A 23796-nucleotide genomic window follows, 5' to 3' on the forward strand; every position below is an offset into this window, starting at 1 on the left:
CTATTCTTTTGAGCATCAAAATTTTCTTAAGAAAATTACAGGAAACTCCCCCAGGGCTCAAATGACCTGATCTACATATACTCCTTAGAATCCTGGTGAAGCAGGATGGGCCACGAATATTTGCATTTGCATGAAATAACAAGATACAGAAGAAACGTGATCAAGTCCTACTTAGGACTGTCGCCATTTTCCATTTTTGGTGGCAGCCCATCTGCTTGCAGATGCTCCTAATAAATCTCTGCTACTAACTCAAAAAAAAAAAAAAGTGACCTACTTAGGACACTGGAACTAAGAACCAAAGGTAGTTAAAGGGGCCGTCCAGGGTAGACGGGGTACTCACCAACAGCACACAAGAGACAGATAACGGACAGACAGATGTCCTTCACTTCAGCAGGAGTTCCCAAGTCACAAAAGACGAAGAAAGAGTGACATCATACAACCAACAAATTTCCCACCCCCTTCTCCTCCCCAAATGCCAAAGTTAGTCTGTACTTCCTAATACAAAGAAATGACAAATGCCTGAGGGGATAGATATCCACCCATTACCTTGATTTGATTAATGTACATTGTATGCCTATAACTCAACATCACATGTACCCTATAAGATATACAACTATTAAGTACTCATAATAGTGAAAATGTTTAAAAAGTCTGTATGTACTATCAGGAGCAGCAAAGAAGCAATAGCTAAGGCCAAGAGATGTCCAGGCAAAGTTCAACTCCAGAATTGACAGAACTTTGAATAGTCTTCAGTCAATCTTTGGAGGCTACAGAGAAAAAAACTAAGCAAGAAGCACAGAGTAAAGGTCTCAGATGGCAGCCGGTGGGAGTTGGGATTCTCTACACTGATTACTACACCCTCATGGGTCCTCAGGCAATGGGAAGCTTGAGACACAAGTCCCCCTAAGAAGTTATAGCAAAAACAAGCCCAGTTAAGGGGCTGGGAAAATAATTCACACCATTGGCCACATTGAAAAAAGATGAGGAATCGCACAGCATACGTACAAGTGAGCAAATACGCCCAGCAATAAAATACGCACTGTCCTGGACACACCAAAACCTCAGTAAGGCCTCCTAATTTAAGCAAGCCTAAACTAATGAAAACTTTAAATATTATTGATTTTTAAGAAGCACCTCCATTATTTTTGCATTTGAAAATAGAGGTTGTAAATCCAAAAGCCAATGGCACCCGACGGGGAGGGCAAATTGTGACAGGGGTGGGTCTGAAAAGCCAGAAGGCACCCAGCCAGTCCAAGAGCACTGGCAGTGTCTCAGCTGAAGCCAGCCGCTGCCACAGAGGGCATGGGGTCTGCCCCCAGCACTGCAGAGGGTCCCAGACACACTGACTCCCTGGTTGCTTTTCTTTTAAAATTGTAAGAATCATATAAGTGAGTAAAACCTAGTTCCAAGGGACATAAATTAAGAAGTAAAACCCTGTCCTTCCACTCCCCCAATTGCTAACAGATCAGATCACTATATATTGTCTAGACACACAAAATGTTCTATAAGTTGCTTTTCTCACTCGACATGTCACAGACATCCTTCCACATGGGTACATTCAGATCCACGGTATTCTCTTTACTAACTGCAGTTAGGACAGATTTTCAATGCTGGGAGATGACCAACAGCCTCTAGGCCAACACCTTCCACTAACAGACTGGGTCCCCAGAGGTCCTAGACGCCTCCAGCTCCGCAGGAAAGAAGCCAGAGCCTCCTGACACGGAGCAGCACCAGCAGGTGTCACCACCAGTATCATGCCATCATCTTCTCCTTCCAAAGGAGCCTGAGCCTCAGGAAGAAATGAGCAAAAGCTTCCCATGTGGCAGGTGATGAGGGAGATAAAATTATGCAAGAGCAAAGTAATGAACTGTCATCAGTGAAGAACTTCACGTACATCAAATTTGGGGGGTTTTAATTAACAAATATCTAAAATCATTCTAAATTCATCCGAGTGACATTAGGATTCACGTAGCAGTCATTCTACTTACTTCCAAAACATACCTGCACAGCAGTTCACTCAGAATATCATGAAATTTACCATCTTCCTGCTTTGAGACCTTAAAGAAACAGGGCAGGACCTGGATCACAAATAAACCGCTTATCGGAGTCAGCCAGAAGATGCAATTACTGGGCTTCACCAGTAAATCCAGAGTGGCAGTGGTGGAATAAAAGGATGCAGTTGAGGCCTCTGCTTCAAAGACCATCCTTACACAAGAAAGCATTAAAAGAGAGAACTGTAAACTTCAACCTTAAAATATTAATTCTGCTAGTAACTCAAGATACTGGAAGCTAATTAAGTACTCAGACTTTCAGAAACTCTAGTTTAGTTCCCAGATACAGGAAAATCTCTCTATCTAAAGATATAAACTCCCTAGAGGCCAAAGCCTTCCTGCATGGCTAGCTTTTAAAACATTTTAAGAAACCTGACCTCAAACTAAAATCAGCATTTCAGTGAGGGTTACGTAGAGCCTTGAGCCTTTGAGAAACTATACGTAGAGCCTTGAGCCTTTGAGAAACTATGTCTCAGATTAACACAACTTTCAGAAATAAATTGTTCTTTTGTTGCAGTAACATACAATTTGCTATTTAAAAAAAAAAAAAAAACTTATCCTTTTTCCAGGATTCTTTATCTTTCTTATTTTGTTTTGTTTTATTTTGTTTTTAAGACAGAGTCTCACTTTGTTGCCCTAGCTCACAGAAACATCAAACTATTGAGCTCAAGAGATCCTCTTACCTCAGCCTCCCAAATAGCTAGGACTATAGGCCCCCACCACAACACCTGGCTATTTTTTAGAGACGGGGTCTCGTTCTTGCTCAGACTAATCTCGAACTCCTGAACTCAAGAGATCCAACTGCCTCGGCCTCCCAAAGTGCTAGGATTACAGGCATAAGCCACTGCACTTGGCCTGAGGATTCTTTATCTTAGCTGAATGGAAAGATCATCTACCTAACTGCTAAGCTAGAAACAGAAAATTTTCCAGTATTGCTCTTCTCCCCTCTCCTGCATTCCAAATGAGATCCATGTGCGTGTGCCATGCCTACACACCCTAGCTCCTGACTTGGTCTCTTCTCCAACCCCTTGGTTTAGGAAGTCCCCGGGGCCCATGGCGATGGCCTCCTAATGCATCTCTCAGTCACCAATCTTATCTCTCTCCTATCTGTTCCCATAAAACTGCCAAAGTAACCTCATTCATTCATTCAACAAATATTCACAGAGAGAGCCTCTACTATGTGACAGGCACTGAAGCAGACACTGAAGAAACCACACTGTTCCAGCCAATTAACTTAGGTTTTTTATATAATCCTCACAAGCACCCTAAAAAGGAGGTACTATTATTGCCTACTTTCATCTTAAAAATGAAGACACTGAGCCACAGACAAGTGAAGCTCCTTGTCACATAGCAACCATGCAGTGGAGCCAGAGGCAAACCCAGATCCTATGATTTTCTGCCTCTATGCTTCTTCAACTGGACCCTAGGATTTCAGAGTATGAACGGCAATTATCTGGAAATGGTTTGATGAACTCTCACTAACCTGACTATTATTATTATCATTACCATGTATGTTCAGATTTTTTAACTATAAGGATATTTCACTTACGGGCACTCTATAAGCTTCCACTCTGATACCTCAGTCTAATTCCAAGACTGGAAACTTCCCCCATCTCTGCCCCAGAAAGCAAGTTACTCCTAGCTACTTAAATTTCATGCCTGAAATATCCAAGATAAGCAACTTGGAATGAGCCAAACACTATGACATAAAGGCATCCGGAGCAGCGACGTGACACGCGGTGAGGATGTGTGCCCCCTCGCTCCTTCCTCTTTCTCAACTCCATCTCCGTGGTAGCAGCTGCAGGGCCCACAGTGCAGTCACCAACATGCAGCTCTTCATCTGCGCCCAGGAGCTACACCCAAGAGGTGACCAGCCAAGAGACAGTGGCCCAGATAAAGGCTCACGTAGCCTCGCTGGAGGGATGGCCCCAGATGATCAAGTCCTGCTCCTGGCAGACATGACCCCAGGAGATGAGGCTATCCTGGGCCAGTGTAGGGTGAGGCCCTGACAACTCTGGAAGTAGCCGGCCACAAGCCTGGCAGTAAAGTCCCTGGCCCCCTGGCCTGTGCAGGGAAAGTGAGAGGTCAGACTCCTAAGGCAGCCAGGAGAAGAAGAAGAAGACAGGCCAGGCCAAGCGGCGGATGCAGTACAATCAGTGCTTTGTCAATGTTGTGCCCCCAATGCCAACTCTGAAGTTCTTTGTAATGCTGGCTCTCTCTAATTAAAAAAAGCCACTTAGCCGAATCAAAAAATAAAGGCACCTGGCATCTTTTCAGGATTAATGGGAGAGGTAGATTCTGTCAGTGTTCAACAACATGGTATCTTGAAGCCTTGGACCTAACATTCACTGCTTTACTCGCATGCAGATTTAATTTCCACCTCTGCCACCAGAGACAGTAAGGCCACGCCTCTCCTCTCCCTCCTCCTCAGCCTATTCAATGTGAAAATGCTGAGGAAGGATGAAGACCTTCACCAAGATCCACTACCACTTAATGACTAATCAAAATAAATAGATTTTCCCTACCTTATGATTTTCTTAATAACAAACATTTTCTTTTCTCTAGCTTACTTTATTATAAGAATACGGTATAGAATACACGTAACATACAAAATATATGTTAATCGACTGTTTATGTTAATTGGTAATGCTTCCAATGGTAGGTAAGGCTTCCACAGAAGGCTATTAATAGTTACGTTTGGGGGGGGTCAAAAGTTACACCCAGATTTTTGACTACACGGGAAGGAGGTGACACCAGACACCCTGTGTTGTTCAGGGTCAACTGCATGTATTAGTCTGAAAGCTGCTGAGGACTGGCCCACAGCAACCCATTCAGAAGACACCGGAGAAGAGAATCCTACCTGAAACAGACCTCGATGCTGAGGGGACTGGCAAACACGCTGCAGGACGCACACCACACATCCAAGGCCTGGTACTGAAACTGCAAGGGTCGGACCAGGACAATCCCCAGAATGTTGCTTTACCTGCCACACTCTTCATTCAACTTACTTTTATTTCTCTAAGCAACATCAATATCCAAACGGCCAGCCATGCAGTCACACAGCCCACCCCACCCAGCTGCTGGGCATCCCCTAACCTGTCATTCCAAGGCCTTTCTCATCACTGATCTTCCTGCGTGTCCCCACATCTATCATCCTGTCCACAACAGTAGCCACATACAACAGATACCCAGGCTGCTTGGGGAACAAAGAGAAAGGATTAAACACGGCTATCTTGGCCAATTCTCTGAACAGGAAGATCTACCAGATACACACTAGAATTAAACCCATTTTATTCATAAGGAAATTGGACTCTACAAAACTAAGTAACTTATCCAAGGTCACACACAGGTCTGAGTATAAATTGCTACCCTGTTATTAGGAAGGTTCTAGTAGACTTTCTCAAAAGGCTGACCCTCTCCACGGCGCACAGGAAAAAAATTTTATCATCAGGGAGAAATGATGAGTCTAACAGCATGAACTCTGGGTAGATACTTACACGAGGTACAAAAGTGCATACAGTCTAAGTTCCACCACTTGGAAGTTTTTAATAACAAAATCTACTCTCTTCTGTGTAAAACTATAAGTAATTCCAATTTAACTATGTAAACAGGAGGAAACATCTGACACCTCTACCTTAAACAAGAAAAGTTAAGGTAGAAGGGAGGAAATAAAGCAGGCACAAATAACATGGAGAGAATTTTATTTCATAGTGGGGACTTTCGCTATTTTTTCTTTCTATTTTATACGCACACATATCCTTCCATACATGTGTGTATGTGTATGGAAGGTGCCAAAAAAAAAAGTATGCACATTTTTTTTTTAGTATGCACATTTTTAAGAAAGGAAAAAACTGTATTAAAAGTTTAATGCTCAAAATACACCACCACCAAAAGATGAATACATGTCACATTTGAGCACACCTAAGTAATTGCAGAAGTCAAATTACAACGTTAATGCGTGACACAAGGAAAGAATATTTCAAGTCCAAATCCAAATCTATGGAGTAATACAGGTCCTCTCCAAATGTACCTGGTGGCCCACCCTTTCAGTAAGAAATCTAACAGCAATAATCCTAAAAGCATCAGTCCCTTGGACCTAGCCTTTCCTGATCACATTCACTGTGATCATTTTAGTGAAGTTTCCTCCACCCTTCATCTTGTATTTTAATCCAGTGCTGGTCACAGCCCACACTTTTCATTTTCATCTTTAAGGCTCCATTACTTGACCAAGGACCATAATCTCTGAGACAGAACAAGCCTGCTATGTCTCTCCATCTTTTGATGTTTTAATCACATTTTGTTATTCGAAGATGGTCTCTGAGCACCAAGCAGAGCTTCACGAAGGTTGGTGCTTACATCAGATAAATAGAAACTTTTAAATTCATAGTTTAACTGAGTTAACTGCTCAGTTAATAAAAACAAAATAAGATGAGGAGTAAAACAGGCCTGGTTTCTGGCCAGGTGGGGTGGCTCATACCAGTAATCCTAGCACTCTGGGAGGCTGAGGAAGGTGGATTGTGTGAGGTCACAAGTTTGAGATCAGCCTGAGTAAGAGTGAGACCCCCATCTATACTAAAAATGAAAAACTGAGGTAAGAGGATCACTTGAGCCCAGGAATTCGAGGTTGCTGTGAACTATGACGCCACAGCACTCTACCAAAGGCAAGAAAGTGAGATTCTGCCTCAGAAAAATAATAAATAAATAGGTTTCTGAAATTTGAACTAATAGATGCTCTCAGGCAAATCAAAATTACTAGGTCTGTTTCTTCCCCTGCTACATGGCATGTGCGTGGTTTGCTATGTTTTGGGCACCTAGTCCAAGCATTTTGCACATAACAAGTCATTATAATCCTATGACAATACTATGAAGTAGGCATCCCCATCCTCACTTGACAACTGAGGAAACTGAGGCACAGAGTAATATAGCTAGTGAAGGGCATGGCGTGAATGGAACACAGGCCATCTGGGTCCAGAATACGACCTCCCAACCACTGGCACTCCCATCCACTGGTGGATTAGAGGATTTCTGGGATTCCCTCCAGCTCAAACTTTCTATGATTCTGAAATTCTAAGAATGTGCTATGCTTAGTTGGTCAAATTGATGCCAATTTCTTGAAGTTGCCCAATGTCCTTCAAAAGTAACAAATCCTTCATCTTTAAACACTGGAGGATTTAAAGCAGCAACCAAGGACACTGACTTCAGACATTCACTTTAATGAAAAGCCAACGTAAAATGAACTAGAAATTCACGTGGGGCTTCAAATGCTTCTTGTTTATCCAACCCTCAGTTTATATGGGAAGAACTAAGTTAACTGCCTTGAAAGAAATAAAGACGTTTTGCTTCAGGAACAACTGAAACTAGAAATCAACCACAACTAGGTTAAGGTTCACCAGCTGGTCTGTGTTCACTATGATTGCAGGTGGGCCTCTCCGCATACAGGACCCCAGCAGTCTGTCTGCCCTCCTCCTCTCAGGGCAAGGAAGGAGAGGCAGCAGCAACATCCCTGAGGCACCTTCAGAGTGCATCATCTTCACCAGGTTCAGACATTTTCAAAAAAGGTGACTTAAAATCTGAGACCTTTCCCAGAGAGCATGGAAAAACCCACCCTAGTTTATATGCATTTCCTTTTTACAAATCGAAAAATAAATCTGAGAATCTGAGAAGAATCTTTCTTCTTTCAAAGTCCAAGTTCAACTCACCCCTCATAAAAATGAATGAATGAGATTGCCACTTCCTAGGTCAGAGATTAGACACTGCTATGCACAAAACTCAAGTTGTCCGATTCAAATACAGATTCCCAGCCTCTACACCCATTGGGTTATGATTTGGTGGGTCTAATATGGGGGACAAGAATTGACATTTCTGACAAACACTCTCTGCATGCACTCGTTCATGCCTAAGCACGTGAGCACGCACACACACACACACACACACACACACACTACTACCACCCCCACCCCCGCCCCTGGTTGACAGAGTTGTTTGGCAGACCATGCTTTGAAAACCCCATGACAATGCTGGAAGGGCAAAGTTGCATCTCTATGAAGCCACGGCCTGAACACTGTCTCCACAGTCTCTAGGAAAGGGAAGGTTTTCTCCAGTATCCATTTTCCCTATGCATCTGCCCATGATTCCAGGTGCAACATCCTCAAAATAGACTTCCCTGCTCGGAGATGGTCATTGCTTTGGCACTTACTAGGTGAGCCTGGCTCTTCCTGTAAAAAGGAAACCTCCAGGTAAAGTTCCTGACAACTCATTCCCGGCACCAAATGCCCACCTGGAAAGCATCAGAGCAATAATTTCCCTGATGTAAGTCATCAGCCCACCAGATGCTGGCACTCTGTTTGGCACCCTGGGACATCCAGTGCTTATGGCAGGACAAAGTGCACCACCTGGGCCTTATGGTCAGCGCCTGGTCATCAGTGTTTCAAACCCACCATTCTCTCAGCAGTCGGGAGGGTGCCCTTGCCTACAGGAGGGGCACTCTGCACACACAGGGCAAGCAGTCTTGTGGCTGCTGACATAAAACAATGCTGGTGGGTTGCTAATTTGCTGCAAGGACTGTTATCATATCATAGTTAAAATGAACTTCTGTAAAACACTATGATACTAAAAACTACATTAAATCCTCTTACATAAGAAGCTCTTTTTATGGAACCCATTTCCAATGCAATCAGTCCCACAGTGACTATGGTTTCGGTTACAAGAATCCACAGGCCCACAGTTTCTGATCACACTTGTGTGTGTGCTCTGGAATGAAGGTCCTGACGACCTACCTCCAAGTGCCAGCAGCGGCCCGGATGGCAGCTCCCAGCCCAGCCCTGACACCAGATCCCACCTGGTAAAGGCTCAGCCAGCAAGGAAAGCATCTACCGCCTCCATCCTGCACACCAGGCCTCAGACTACATACATTCCTGTTCCAGCCACAAGAGCACAAACTCTAACTGTGACAACTCGGGAGACTGTGTGCCAGAACTGGCTTTCCTGAACCCACTTACATACTTACCCAGGCAGAAAAGATTTGGCACAGCCACAAGGCAGAAGACCTGGGCCGCAAGGAGGTCAGACCCTGGCTATCTTTGGGGGAAAGGAGAAAACTGTGACTGGGAACGGGCACAGGAGCTTCTAGAGCACTGGCAAATGTCTGTCCCTTGGCTTAGGAGGTATGACTTGTGCTCACTTTGTCGTCATGAACTTTTGTCTTACGCTCTTTAATGAAAGTGCACATTTTTAAAAGGCACCTGCAAAATGACTTTACTGCCAGACTCATACTCTGGCCTTAACTCTTGGGCTCACACACCCCTGACGGCTACTGGGCCAATCAGACCACAAGCACGAGAGGCAGTCAGAACTCAGCCATGTATGTGACCACGGGTGGTCACACATCCACTCGCAGGGTCATTTGTTTATGGAGCTCTCAAAAGTCTGCAACTCAAACGCAGTGGTAGTTAATGTGGCATTTTATGAGCAACAGAGAACATAAAAGAATAAGAATTGGCCACAGTTAATGGATTACAATAAAATAATGTTGTACCTATTGCGAAAATGTCATAGAGCAGCACAGAATGAGACAAAGGCACATAATCAGATCATTAAAAAAGGCTTCACACAGGATGGACTTGCCAGTAATGCCCTTTCTGGTCTTCATGGGCCTTGCTCCATCCCTGGTGGGCCACAGGCTTTTCCCCTTTCCTGCTACCCACTTTCCCTACCCCCATATCATAAGTGATATGAGGGTAAGGGGATTAGCATAGGTCACTTTCTTCTTTTTCTCCATGTACTTCAAATGTTTTGGAGGGTTTTCCCCTTTGTTGTCCTTCTGTTGATGTGTTTTTTCATGAACAAGGTGTTTATATACTGTTGCCCACCTTTTACTTCTCTCTACAGGAATGAGTACTGAAGGCAGGGGTCTTATTCAACTCAGGATGCCTGGGCTTAGTACGCAACGTCTAGCACCTAGCAGACACGTGATAGGTATTCAAAGGATGTGGGGGGGGAGGAGGAGGAGTCATTTCTAAAACCTATGCTATAACCATCTACACTGCCACTGAGGTGTTTCCTGCTGCTGCAAAGCCGGTGACAATGTCATCTACCAGGACAGCGCTGACCTCTGCGTCTGCTTGCATCAGAAAGTAAGCAGCACCCTTTGGGTTGGACATCAGGAAAGGGCTTGTAAATGCTGCCATTTATGCTACCCAGAAGATGTCTGAATTAAGAAGGAGTTAAGAGCACAGGTTTGAGAGTCAGAAGCAATGAGTTAAAATGTCAACTGCATTAAAATATCCCAGACAAGCAACAACATGTCCTCTCTGAACCCTCCTCCATTTCTGCCACAAGCTACCACATCCCAGGAATGACATGGCATCTGATTCCTTCACATCAAGTCAGCTTCCGATGCCTCTAACTTCTTCCTCTGTGAGTGATTTTTTTTTTCTTTAATCATAAAGGGTATTCCCCTAGCTGGTCTCAAACTCCTGTGCTCAAGCGATCCTCTTGCCACAGCTTCCCAAGTAGCTCAGACCCCCAACATACACCATCACACCAGGTAGGAGCAATTCAAAAGTCGACAAAATGGTGTCCAGCATCTGAGTCACCTCCATTGGGGTGAATACTAGTGGGAGGGAACCCATGCCATCAGACATGCTAAGACCGCCTGCCCCTGCCTCCCCGTGCACACCCACGACAAACAGACAACCCCTCCTGAATCTGGAGCAAGCAACCAAAAGAGGCAAAAACAGAGGAGAATGCAGTTGAGGGGTGTGGAGACAACCCCACATCCAGTGTCTCCGTGGTCCCGGCAGGGGCGTCCTCACTAGGTGTCCAGGGTACAGTGGTGACTCACTCTTCCTGTGGTGCAGTCTTTGCTCTCTTCCTGGAAACCAAGTAGGGTTTGCTTACTGCTGGGTATTCTCTCACGAAATGTTTTTTCTGCTTAAGTTCTTATTTGCAGCCAAGAACACATGGGCAGGGGTGGGAAATTTTTCACGACCTTTGGCTTTCAGAAGTGCAAGAGGATGACAAAAATAAAACATCAAAAGCAGTCAAGCCAGAGAAGTAATAGCTTAGAAAACAAAACTGAGCAAAGATTCATACTACAAAAGAGCCTCTTCCTGAGTCTGCCCTCCTCTTTTTTTACCTTAACCTTTATGTTAGCTCCTTTGTTTTTGAAAACAGATGCTTTCTCTACTTGCTTGACACAGCAGAGGCGGCTACAACCAGAAAACATATTGATTTTCTTTATTTTACTCTGCTGACAGCTTCTTCTCTTTTGAAATTTCTCTCTGATTCTTGTACACTGGAAGGCTATGGGTTATTGCACTCCTTAGCATTCAGTTCAGGTTAATAAATCTTTATTAAAGGCCTATTGCACATAAGGCACTAAGGTATACATTTACAGTTAAACTCAGAACAAATCAAGACATTTGAATTCTATTGGAAATTTTGTAATTCATGTGTGAAAATTTTTATTTTTAAATGTAAAACAGAAGTCATTTTTGAGCATTCTGGGTTACATGCAGTACACCAGTCCCTTGGTATCCCGTCCATAGGGGATGGGCTCCAGGAGTCCCAGCAGACACCCAAACCCACAGATGCTCAAGTCCTTGACATAAAATGGTGCAGGATTAGCATAGAATCTACACACGTCCTCCCATATACCATAATGTCAACCATCTCCAGATTACTTATACTACCTAAGACAATGTAAATACTATATAGTTATACTGTATTTTTTAATTGTTTTTATTGTTGTATTATTTTTATTGGGGTTGTTTTTCCCAAAAATGTTTTCAATCCACTGTTGGTTGACTGAAGGATATAAAAACTACAGATATAGACATTCGAGTGGTGCAAAAAACCAAAAGGTTCCAAACTGAAGACTCACAAGCCAAAAGCAAACCACAGTCAGATTCTGTTTGACCCACACACATGTTGTTGGTGTCAAGATTTTTAATCGGTTACTTTAAAATCTGGATTTCCATGAAAATTGGAAGACCACTCCCCCACCTGGGCTGCCACCTGGCAATGAGGGACAGGTTCCAAGCAGCAGCTGCTCCTACTACAGAGAGAGGCAGGCAGCTCTCTGCTGTGCCACAGCACCCAACCTCCGCTCTTACGTAACATCCGACCCACTTCACCAGTTTATGTTAACCTGCCTGGCCGTGAGAGGTATTCCAACTTGAGATTCTTGTTTTAGAAACATCATAAAGCAAGCTTAAAAATATATACATAGACACGCATCCACACACACACTTATTTCAAAGGTTTCAAAATTTCCTTTTTCAATGGGGAGAAAAAAGGTAAGAAAATGTCCCTTCCCACTTTAATCAAACATTCCCTGGATTTTCGACTTTCCAGAAACATTAAATTTCTAAACCACAATATATCTCTGATTTCATCATTGTATTTTTTTTTTTTTTGGTAGAGACAGAGTCTCATTGTACCACCCTCGGTAGAGTGCCGTGGCGTCACACGGCCCACAGCAACCTCCAGCTCTTGGGCTTCCGCGATTCTCCTGCCTCAGCCTCCCGAGCAGCTGGGATTACAGGCGCCTGTCACAATGCCCGGCTATTTTTTGGTTACAGTTCAGCTGGGGCTGGGTTTGAACCCGCCACCCTTGGTATATGGGGCTGGCGCCCTACTCACTGAGCCACAGGCACCACCCTCATCATTGTATTTTTTATTGCAACATTTCTTTTCAGGAAATGACAAAATTTTATTCCCATTGCCACCTTTTAGTTGCGGGAAGGAGTTTGGGGACATTTATCTAATTTACTAGAAAAACAGCAGGTGAGGTAAGAATCTCACCATTTTCTAAACACTCTTGCCTTGACCATCACATTTCAAAAATATACCGAACACCCTGCTTTATAAACACAAAGCACCTAGTACTATAGGAGCAATATTTTTAAATGTTTGCATGTAAATATTTTTATCTCCCCCAAACTTTCTTTTCCTCCCATTAAAAGTAAGCAGATCAATTTTCTCACATTTTATCCTTACACAGCACTGAACAGAGCTTGAAAATAGCGGACATTCAAAAGTGGCTGGTAAAGCACAAATGCTTGGAGAAAGGAAGGAAGGAACACACGAAAGAAGAGAATACCATCATCTGTCAGCAAAGAGCAGCCACCTCCACCCCTTGCTGACTGCTCTCCAGTCCCTCCAGCTGTCTGATTTCCCTTCCTTTCCTACATCTAAGCCCGCACCATCAGAATCCCCATCACTCCATCCAATTCATCATCCCTACACTCATGTTCCCAAACCTCTAACTGAAATAAAGTTTGCTTATAAATATCTATACATCAGACACAAACTTATATATGTCCCTGTGACCACTTGTCTCTACATTAACACAGGAAAAACACAGTGCACTGAGGAGGTATTTCTTTTTTTTTTTCCTTGCCCCCCACCCCCCATGACCTTAACTGTCATTACTTTACATCCTTCGTATTAACCTGGATGGAAGTGGAAGACATTATTCTTAGTAAAGCATCACAAGAATGGAGAAGCATGAATCCTATGTTCTCAATTTTGATATGAGGACAATTACTGAGGAGATATTTCTTTGTAGAAAAGAGGTCAGGGGCTTATGTGCTGCCTGAGGCACCTACAGACTGATAAACAGTGTGGACTGGACAGCTTTTTTTTTTCTGAAGGGATGAACAGTAAGGATGCCAGTGGATGGAAGAAACTGACAAAGCAGAAAGAAGATGGATGTTAGAGTCAGTTGAAGGTTTCTAGCAGGGAGGCAACAGCATGTGTCCTCAAAAGCATGAACTTTGGAGACAGAGGCGCAGGGTCGGTGCTGAGTTAGCTACTCTGAATGCAAGCTGGCTGTGTGGCTTCCTTTCCTAGAGTGTTCCCTCCCTGGATGATCCCCACCTCAGGAGGCTTGTGGGAGCTGTGACAAGGCCCCAGGACAGCATCTGGCACCCAGCGTGCCTTGGTGGCAGCACTGGTGGTTAATCTTTTCCCTGGGTCTTTTTCAAGGCTACCTGCTGCCTGTTTAGAAATGTATGGTTGTATTTCCTAAAACTATTTTACATTAACAGAGCACTAACTGTGTACCCTCCAGGGGGAAATGCCATGAAAACTAATGAAAAGTTCCTCTAGGCTTCCTAGCTTCTTATCCCCAGAGGGAAGCTCGGGGGTGGGGGTGGAAGAAAGATATTATCTCTATAGCCCTTACTATTGAATCAGTCTTCTTTACTTGCAGAAAAAGTCACACAACAAACATCCTGTAGTCTCAGTCCTTCAATACTAAATGGTAGCAAAGGGCAAGTTATGCAAAATCGCTGAGTATCACAGAAACCCTCTCTCAGTAAATCCACGACCAAGCCTCAGGTCAACCCTTACAATGTTAATGATTCAAAGGAAATGGACATTCTTGTGGACTTCAAGTATTCTGCACATATTTTTTAATACTCTTGAAAAAAAATCCACAGAATCTGGGCCTTTATGAGTATAGCTTATGCCACTGCAGTACACATGGAATTCTTTTTAAAAGTGAGAATAAAAACCCAATGAATGAAATGAGAGACATAGTCGAGGTTTATGCGCTACTGATCTACATCCATGGTTCCCTATTAGGATCCTAACAACACAGTACTAAGGTCCCTTCAATTCTCTGCTTTTTCAAAAAAAAAGAAAAGTAAAAGGAACTGATTCTACCAGTGATCCTTCTGGGCAAGCTAAGTGCCAGGACAGCCATTGCCTCTAGCAAGAATTTTACCAAGGCCAACTGCAATAACTGATTATCTCTTGCTGATCAAAGTTCTATTCAAATTATTGACAAAAACTAATGGCTGCCTAATAAATTCAGTTTGTCTGATGAACAAATACTTTCTCCTTTAGTGTCTATGAAGGAAAAGCAGACTTTAAAATGTAAAAAGATTAAGAAGTAAGTCTTTATGAGGCTGCCCTGCCGTTGCCCCAGCAGCTGACATTCCCTGCCCCAGTCACAAACAGGCCCATATTAGTTTAATAGTTAAGATTATAAGAGAATTCAGTGGACATTAAGAAAAGTCAAAAGCTTAAGAGTCAGAAGGATATGAACTAAGAAAAGCAAATTGGAATCCGGATCAAAGAAAGCCTGGCACCTCTTCTGTTTCAGTGGCACTGCCCAGTGTCCGGCACATCACAACACCTGAGGAGAATTACAATAATAATAATATATAATAGTTTGATAAAAACGTCTGCTGTATAGTTAGCATTTACTATGTGTCAGGCACTGTACTAAGCACTATATATATTCAGTATGCACATAAATATATGCATATTTAACAGATATAAAATATATTTATATTTTTTCTTTCTAATCATGAGGATATTAAACTCATACATTTGTAGAAATCTTACAAATACATGAATACACATGTACACAATTCAGATAATCTCATTTCAGCCTTAAAATAATATGGAGGCAAATGACATCCCCATTTTGCAGATGAGGAAAACAAGAATTAAGAAAGTTAAGTAACCTTCGCATAGTCACAGGAAAATAAGGTATGCATCCATATCCTGTGTATCTCAAAACAGGTTCTGGCCAGGCATGGTGGCTCACGCCTGTAATCCCAGCACTTTGGGAGGCCGAGAATTGAGAATTGGTGAATTGCTTGAGCTCAGGAGTTCAAGACCAGCCTGAGCAAGAGCAAGACCCTGTCTCTACTAAAAATAATAGAAAACACTAGCTACGCATTGTGGTGGGTACCTGTAGTTCTAGCTACCCAAGAGGCTGAGGCAAGACGATCTTTCAAGCCCAAAGTTTGAGGCTGCTGTGAGCAATGACACCATAGCACTCTATGGAGAGGGACAGAATAAGACTGACCGTGTCTCAAAAAAATCCCAAACTTGAGTACTAATAACAACTGAACAGCCACACAGCAAAATGAGGATCTACTACCACAAATATTGTAAATGTTCTGACCACAAAGCCAGCCACCTCTCTCTTTGATTAGAAAGAGAACTGTGTTGGGGATTGGTTGGCCAGCTGACCACACCATGTTCTGTAAAGCTAGGCTCCAGGGTGAAGGCCACTTCCTCTAAGGTTGTGTCCCTTCTTCTAAGTAAAATGAAGCAAGTCATGAAACTAACACCATGAAATTAATTTTGTAACCAGGGACACTAAGAGTACTGCAGCATCCAAGGTAACCCACCTGCCAGAGGTTTCCCAAATAACTGAGAAATCAAATTTGTATGTGAGGGAGGAGTGGTAAAGAGGCGAAACCCCACCTGTTGCTCAGTCTCTTAATATTTTTGTTCATTTGCCAACATCTAAAAAATTCACAATTCCTTGGAAATGACATTTTTCACAGGCAAGGAAGGATTCTTTTTCCAGTATGCCTGCAGTATTCTAAAGGTCTCTTCAAGCACCGTTGGGGACACAGAGAAGGGATGTGAGGAAGAAGGAAGGGGAGCGGAAAGGGAGTTGAGGGGAGAGGGTAAAGAGTAACGGAGAGACAGGAGGGAACCTCCCACCCTGGCAGCTTCACAATCATCTATTTGCACACTGAGTCTTTGTATCACAATGTATTTGAAGAATAGTTTCCAATGCTAAAACTATGATTCTGGCCTTGCCAAAATTAATAAGAAACAAAATACTGCAAAGATGTCTGCTTATCTGTTGATTTTTTAAAATTAAATAGTCATAATTGTGAATGCCTGCCAGTTAGAAACAGAGCCTTTTTTGTTTTCCTCTCAACTTCTCTACCTTCTCTATACTCTTTTCTCTTGTCCTATACCCTCTTTGTTCTCCACTTCTATTAACATACATAGTAGTGAAATAAACTATAGGACATGTCTCATTTCATTCATTCCTTCATTCCCTAAACCAGGTCTCCCCCTGGCAGCCAGGCTGGTGTGCAGGAGTTCAGTGATAGCTCACCCGGCTGCAGCCTTCAATTCCTGGCTTCAGGTGAGCCTCCCACCTCAGCCTCAGGCCTAGCTGAGACTACAGGCACATGTCACCATGTCCAGCTTATTTTTTTTTTTTTAATTTCTGTAGAGACACTATGTTGCACAGGCTGGTCTCAAACTGCTGGCCCCCTGCCTCACCTTCTCAAAGTACTGGATTACAGGTGTGAGCCGTGGCCCTTGGCCATCTCCATTATTCAAGACAGAACACAGACCACTGTTTTTAGCACTCAGAGAGAACCTCCAGAAGACCCAGAAAAATAGCCGTCCTCTACTCTCTGCCAGCATCACACTAGACAGAACGCATGCCATGCACCTTGAAAGCTCAAGCCCAGATCACAGAATCATCGCCACAGATGCAGGAAAGGCATCTGACAAAACTCAACATGGTATTTCCATAATATAAACTGTCAACAAAGTAGCTATTGAAGGAACGTAACACAATGAAGGCCATATATGTGAAAAGTGAAAAGTCAACAGCTAACATCACATTAAAAGGAGAAAAACTGAAAGTTGCTCCAGTATGAGGACAAAAATGGCCACACTCACCTCTATTCAACATTGTATTAGAAGTCTTAGGCTAAAGCAATTAGGCAAGAAAAAGAAATAAATGGCATGCAAATGGAAAATGAACAAGTAAAAGTATCTGTTTGCAGATTATATGATCTTATATGAACAAAACCCTAAAGATTCCACCAAAAAAGGTTAGAATAGATGAATTCAGTAAGGTCATGGTATACAAAAATCAACACACAAAATAAGTTGTATATACACCAATATTAACAATCCAGAAAGGAAATTTAAAAACAATCTCATTTACAGTAGCACCAAAAAGAATAAAATACAGAAGCTCTGTAAGTTGACCACCCAAGGAATTGTAACAAACTGGTCAACATACCAACGTGCTCAGTGTAAGGAACTAGGCCGACTGTACTGATACGCACAGGTGGTGCATGTCTGGTCCATGAAAATTAGGTCAACTTAAGGACCTAATTTAAGGAGGTGGTCAACCAGAGAGGTTCTACTATACCCAGAAATAAACCCAACCAAAGAGAGGACAGACTTGTACGCAGAAAACTGAAGAACCCTGCTGAAGAAAATTACACACATAATTAAGTGGAAAGACATCCTGTGTTCATGGATGGGAAGAACATTACTAAAATGTCCATACCACTCAAAGCCATCTAGATTCAATACACTCCCTACCAAAACCCCAAGGACATTTTAAGAGAAGTAGAAAAAAAAAAAAAAATCCTAAAATTCATATGGAACCATAAAAGACCCCAGATAGCCAAAGCAATTTTGAGTAAGAAAAACAAAGAATAAGATTGGAGGCTTCACAGTCACCATCAAAACATATTACACAAAGCTACAGTAATCAATAAAGACCATTTGTTCATGACAGAGAACTCAGACATAAACCCATGCACATATGGCAGCTGATCTTCAATAAAAAGGTACCAAGATGAGGGTGCACAACACTCTCCCTGGGTAAGGGGCTCTTCTACACATGGAACTCTACCCTGGAAGTGAGAACAATGTAACCTAAATATCATACCCTCATATTAATTTGAATAAAGTTTTAAAAAAACAAAGGTACCAAGTAGGGAAAGGACAGTCATTTCAATGAATGGTGCTGGGAGACTGGATATCCACTTCCAAAAACAAATGAAATTGGACCCTATATCATGTCATTTACTCAAAATGAATTAAAGATTTAAACATAAGATCTGAAAATGTAAAACTCCCGGTGGGGGTGGGGGGTACAGGGAAAAGCCTGTCAGTGGAAAAGAAGCCATACTCAGTAAAATAATTTAAGGACGTTTATTCTGAGCTTTAATCATCAGAGAAATGCACATCAAAACCACTCTGAGATAGCACCTACCCCCAGTAAGAACAGCCCACGTCATAAAGATGCACAACTGCCCATGCAGGTGTGGGTGTGGAAAGAAGGAACACCTCCGCGCTGCTGGTGGGACTGCAAACTAATACAGCCTTTCTAGAAAGAAGTATAGAGAATCTTCAAAGAACTAAAAGTTAACCTTCCCTTTGATCCTACAATTCTATTACTAGGTATCTACCCAAAAGAACAAAAATCATTTTATCACAAAGACATTTGCACCAGAATGTTTACTGTGGCTCTATTCATAATTGCCAAGTTATGGAAGTAACCCAAGTGCCCACTACCCATGAATGGATCAACAAGCCGTGGTACACGTATGCCATGGAATACTATTCAGCCATTAAAAAAGTGGAGACTTCATATCTTTTACATTTACCTGGATGGAGCTGAAACACATTCTTCTTAGCAAAGCATTCCAAAAATGGAAAAATATTCAATGCAATACTAATATGAAACCAATATATAAACAATTACATGCTCATATGAACAATAAAACACAAATATAGTCTAGTCGGGGGCCGCAGGAGGAGAGAAGGGGAGCGGCGAGGGGAGGGGGAAGATGATTGGCAGGAGGCAGGATCTCACCTATCCTGCACCTTGTGAGGGTGTAGAACACGCCCCCGGGTGAGGGGCTCTTTTACAACTGGAACTTTACCCTGGAAGTGAGAACAAGGTAATCTAAAACATTCATATTAACTTTAAATTTTAAAAAGAATAATAATAATTTTTAAAAAAGAAAAGCTTGTCAATGGAAAAGAAGCCATATTCAGTAAACTAATTTAAGGAGGTTTCTTCTGAGCCAAATTTGCAGATTGTGACCTGGAGGAACACCCAAGCAGCCTTAAGCATGTGGACTCTGGTGGGGTAACAGTTTGGGTTCATACATTTTAGGGAGACAGGGATTACAGGTGAGGTCATAAATCAATACGTGGAAATCATACACTGGTTGAGCCCCAAAAGGTGGACATCTGGAAGCAGGTAGCTTACGGGTCATAGTGGGTTTAAAGATTCTTTAGCTGACTATTGGCTTAATAGAGTTAGGCTCTGTCTAAAAGACTAGGAGTCAGTGAAAGGAAAGCTTAAAATAAAGAATCTTTAATTAGAGACAGAGTTCCTGCCAGCCTTAAGCGGTTTGTTATGTATATTGAGGTCCTGCAGGTAGGTCTTGCAAAGCCTTAAGCCTGTTAGTGAGTCACAAAGGATGTCTCTAAGAAGGGGAGAGGACAGGTCGGATCTCTCTCACAGTTAACAACTCAGTTTTAGGGATCCTCTTGGCCAAGAGGGGTCCATTCAGTCACTCAAGCAGGGAGGTCCTTAAGATTTTATTTTAGTTCACAAAGTTCTTAACATCAGATTTGTCAATGATTCCTTGGCTGTGACACCAAAAGCCCAGGCAAGGCAAGGAAAAATAGATTCAGACTAGACGAGCGGAAAAAGGTTTTACACAACAAAGGACACAAATCCACAGAGTGAAAAAGCAATCTCCAGAAGGAGAGAAAATATTTTCAAATCATGTATCTGATAAAGGCAGTATATCCAGGATATATAAAGAGTTCCTAAAATTCAACAGTAATAAAAACAACTCAATTTCAAAAATAGGCAAAGGAATTCAATAGACATGGCTCCAAAGGAGACACACAAACGGTCAATAGATATATGAAAAACAAGTAATAGATATATGAAAAACAAGTCAACATCCCTAATCCTCAGAGAAATGCATATTGAAGCCATAATGAGATTCGCCTCACACCTGTTAAAATGGCTATTCTCTAAAAGAAGAAAGGTAACAAGTGTCAGTGAGGTCAGGGAGAAGCTGGAACTCTTATACACTGCTGTATTATCAAAATTCTATCATTTGCAATAACATGGTTGGATGGGGAAGACATTAAATTAAGTGTAATAACTCAGTCACCGAAGGACAAACACTACATCATACATACATCCAAATTCACCGAATTGCACACATTACATGGGCACAGGTTTTTGTATACAAATTATACCTCAATAAGGCTAGGAAAAACAAGGGGGAAAAAACAGCAAACAGCAAGAAAGCAATATAGCCCAAGCATAAATGTTAAATTGTCCAATACTTTCTTAAAGGCTTTTTTAATTTCTGCAGAAAATCAAAAGAAAAGTAAAGCAAAGAAGTGTAACTGCTCACCTGAAAGCCCACATGTCTAATTTTCCCAGGACCCCTGCCCAGCCCACATCCTGCCTGAGCTCATTCCAGTGGAGCACTACCCTCTGGGTTTCTTCTTCCCTCTGGCATCACACTTTCCAGGTTAGAGAAAAAGGACCAGATTCCCTTCCACAGAAAGCCAAGGGGGAGATGGGAACCCCACCAAGCACCTAACAGGCTCTCTCAGCCCAGCCTCTGAGCCAAGAGGTGCTCCATAGAGAGGGCAGGTGATGGACATGCAGGTGAGACTCAACTTCTTTAAATACAATGGCCAGTTCATCCTCATAACTGGACCCAACAGTAAATCTCTCAAACAATGTCATAACTGTGACCGCCACACAAGGTATCACACACGGGGTCTCAGGTGAAAAGCAGGCAAACCTCTAAGAGCCCTCACCAAGGACACTGTTCTCTGAGCCTCTTAGCAGCCAACTTGTCCCCACTAGCCTCCCAGCAGCCACCACAGCTGTCGTTGCAGAGCACACCCCTTTCAGCAGAGCAGCCAAATTCCATAAATGCCACCCTTTCTTCTCATCCCCCTCCAAAAGCAGGGGAGTCCCACAATAGACGGAATATTTCATTCACACCTTGTCTGAAGAACAATTTTTCCCATAGAGAAAAATTGTTAAAGTCTCAACCAGATGAGGAGCCTATTCATGACAATCTCAAATGATTAATGAATGACAAGGTTGTTGTCTGTCTCATAACAGTTCACACATTTTTCAAATCACAAAGTCTTGTATGTCATCAGTTTAAACCCTCATTTCCTGATGGCACTTTTAATATCACTCCTTACACTACAATGTAAGTATATAAGCTTCTGCCAATGGAAGTTTGCTAAAGAATACAAATTATAATTACCACGTACTAACAGAATTTTAAATAATAGTTGTCCTGTAGGCATATAATCTAAATCCACTTGGAGACTGTAAGGATTTGGCTCTCCTTGGCTCTTTTATCCAGTAATCTATAAATAACACACAGAGCTGGGACTGTAAGCCCTGGGAGTGAACTAGTTCTAACAAGATCAGAAACCGGTAGTGTCTGCAAAAAAACAGTTATAGCTCTCTTTTTAATAAGAAAAAGGTTTCATTTCCTTTGCTGACCCTCAGAATTTAGAAGAGTCTTTTTGGAAGACTCAGGCTGCTTCAGTTAAGCTGAGGGTAAATAAGGAAATACTCTGCTTGCGCTTAGGCTAGAACTTTAAGAGTGAGAGTAAGGCAGAGGCAGCCACTGTGATAATGAACAGGGCTGCTGAAACTGGGCATGGGTCAGCTAACCTGTCATCATCTGCAAGGTCCCTCTTAGCAGTAAAAACCCTGCTCTATGCTAAGTAATGGACATAGCTCCTAGCATTCCTCTCACTACCATACAATCCTAAGAAACAAGACAGATTTGGAGAGCGTGGGGAAGAAACAAAAGGATAAGGAAAGGGAAGAGTCACTAATTAAACAAAAACGGTCTCTTCCCAAACAATAAGAATTCATGTAGGCATCAACCAGGCATCTCTGCTGTGATGTCCTTCCCCTTAATTTTAATTCAACTTCAAGACAATACCTAAAATCTAGATTGTCTGTGGCTTCAATAACAAGAGTAAGCAGCTTTCTTCATATAGGAAACCTATGAATCTGATTTCCTCAAAAGTTCATAGAGGAAGAATAGGCCAATGCTTTTAAGAGGAAAGCAATTTCTCTGTTTTGCACACAGCCCTGCACATCCACGGGTGGTATCTCGGGCCAACTTTTCACAGTAATCAGCATGAAAGCAGACAGGTTTTACTTTCCTTTCACAGTGGTGCAGTTACAGTATTGAAGAGCTGCCACTGAGCAGAGCTGCCAGGCTTGTGAGAGGACTTCTGTGATCTGACCAACACCAGAGCCATGAACAACCATCTTGGTTCCTACACAATGGCTAAGGCATGTCTTCTGAGGTGCTGTGCTCCAGTGAGCTGGAAGCACGGACATTTGACAGAGGACACATCCAACATTCAGAGAGAACAGGGAGCAACTGAATTTATCACCACAAGGAATGGGTCATGAAATACTCCAAAGCCAGTTAGCCTATACAAAAAGAACCACTCTTCCCTCCTAAAACTGGCTAGTTTTTGCAGAGACCTACTATCAGAAAGGCTAACAATAGCTTTCTGCCTACTTACTCTCTGCCAGTCTGAGCTCGAAAGCTTTGTTGAAGCATCACAATCACAAACACAGGCCCAATCCCTTTGCCATATTTATGTCCAATCTCTTTAGCTGATGGAAATGGCCTTTGTGGGTGCTCAAGGACAAATGGCATTAAAGCCTATTATTTACCTTTTCATATAAGAAGACTTAATGTGTCAGCTGCATTTTAATCTAAGGATTATATGCTTACCCTGGAAAATTCCTTTTAGAAATATCAATAAGGATTTTTTTCCCTAGAATTCTTATTTTTTAATACATAGTCCAATTATCATTTATAAATTTATTGGTATTTTAGCACCTGAAATAAAAGCCTTTAGAGGAGAAAAAGAGGCAGCTGCTGCAGAGTTAATAAGAAAGCCAAGATCTCTGCTGAGACCATCTAAATATATATCATGCCTTAAAAAATAAAAGAACGCCACGCTAATGCTTTCCACCCCAGGTATGTGTCTAAGCAAAAGCTAACACTACAAATCTTGACCTGAATTTTAAGAATTATTCCAGTTATAGACAGTGAACGAACACACACATTTAGCTCTTCTCCCTCCTAAAACCCCAATACAGCACCACATT

The 23796-nt window shown here is 42.3% G+C and overlaps 1 protein-coding gene and 1 pseudogene across 14 annotated transcripts in view; one reads left to right on the forward strand and one right to left on the reverse strand.

Annotated features, from left to right (window-relative positions):
* SGMS1 (sphingomyelin synthase 1) overlaps positions 1-23796 on the reverse strand; it is a 297687-nt gene that overhangs the window by 229526 nt on the left and 44365 nt on the right. The gene's annotated exons all lie outside the window — the stretch shown is intronic.
* Positions 3842-4277, forward strand: LOC128581094 (ubiquitin-like protein FUBI; annotated as a pseudogene).

Source organism: Nycticebus coucang, chromosome 3 (genome assembly GCF_027406575.1).
Source record: "Nycticebus coucang isolate mNycCou1 chromosome 3, mNycCou1.pri, whole genome shotgun sequence".
NCBI lineage: Eukaryota > Metazoa > Chordata > Mammalia > Primates > Lorisidae > Nycticebus > Nycticebus coucang.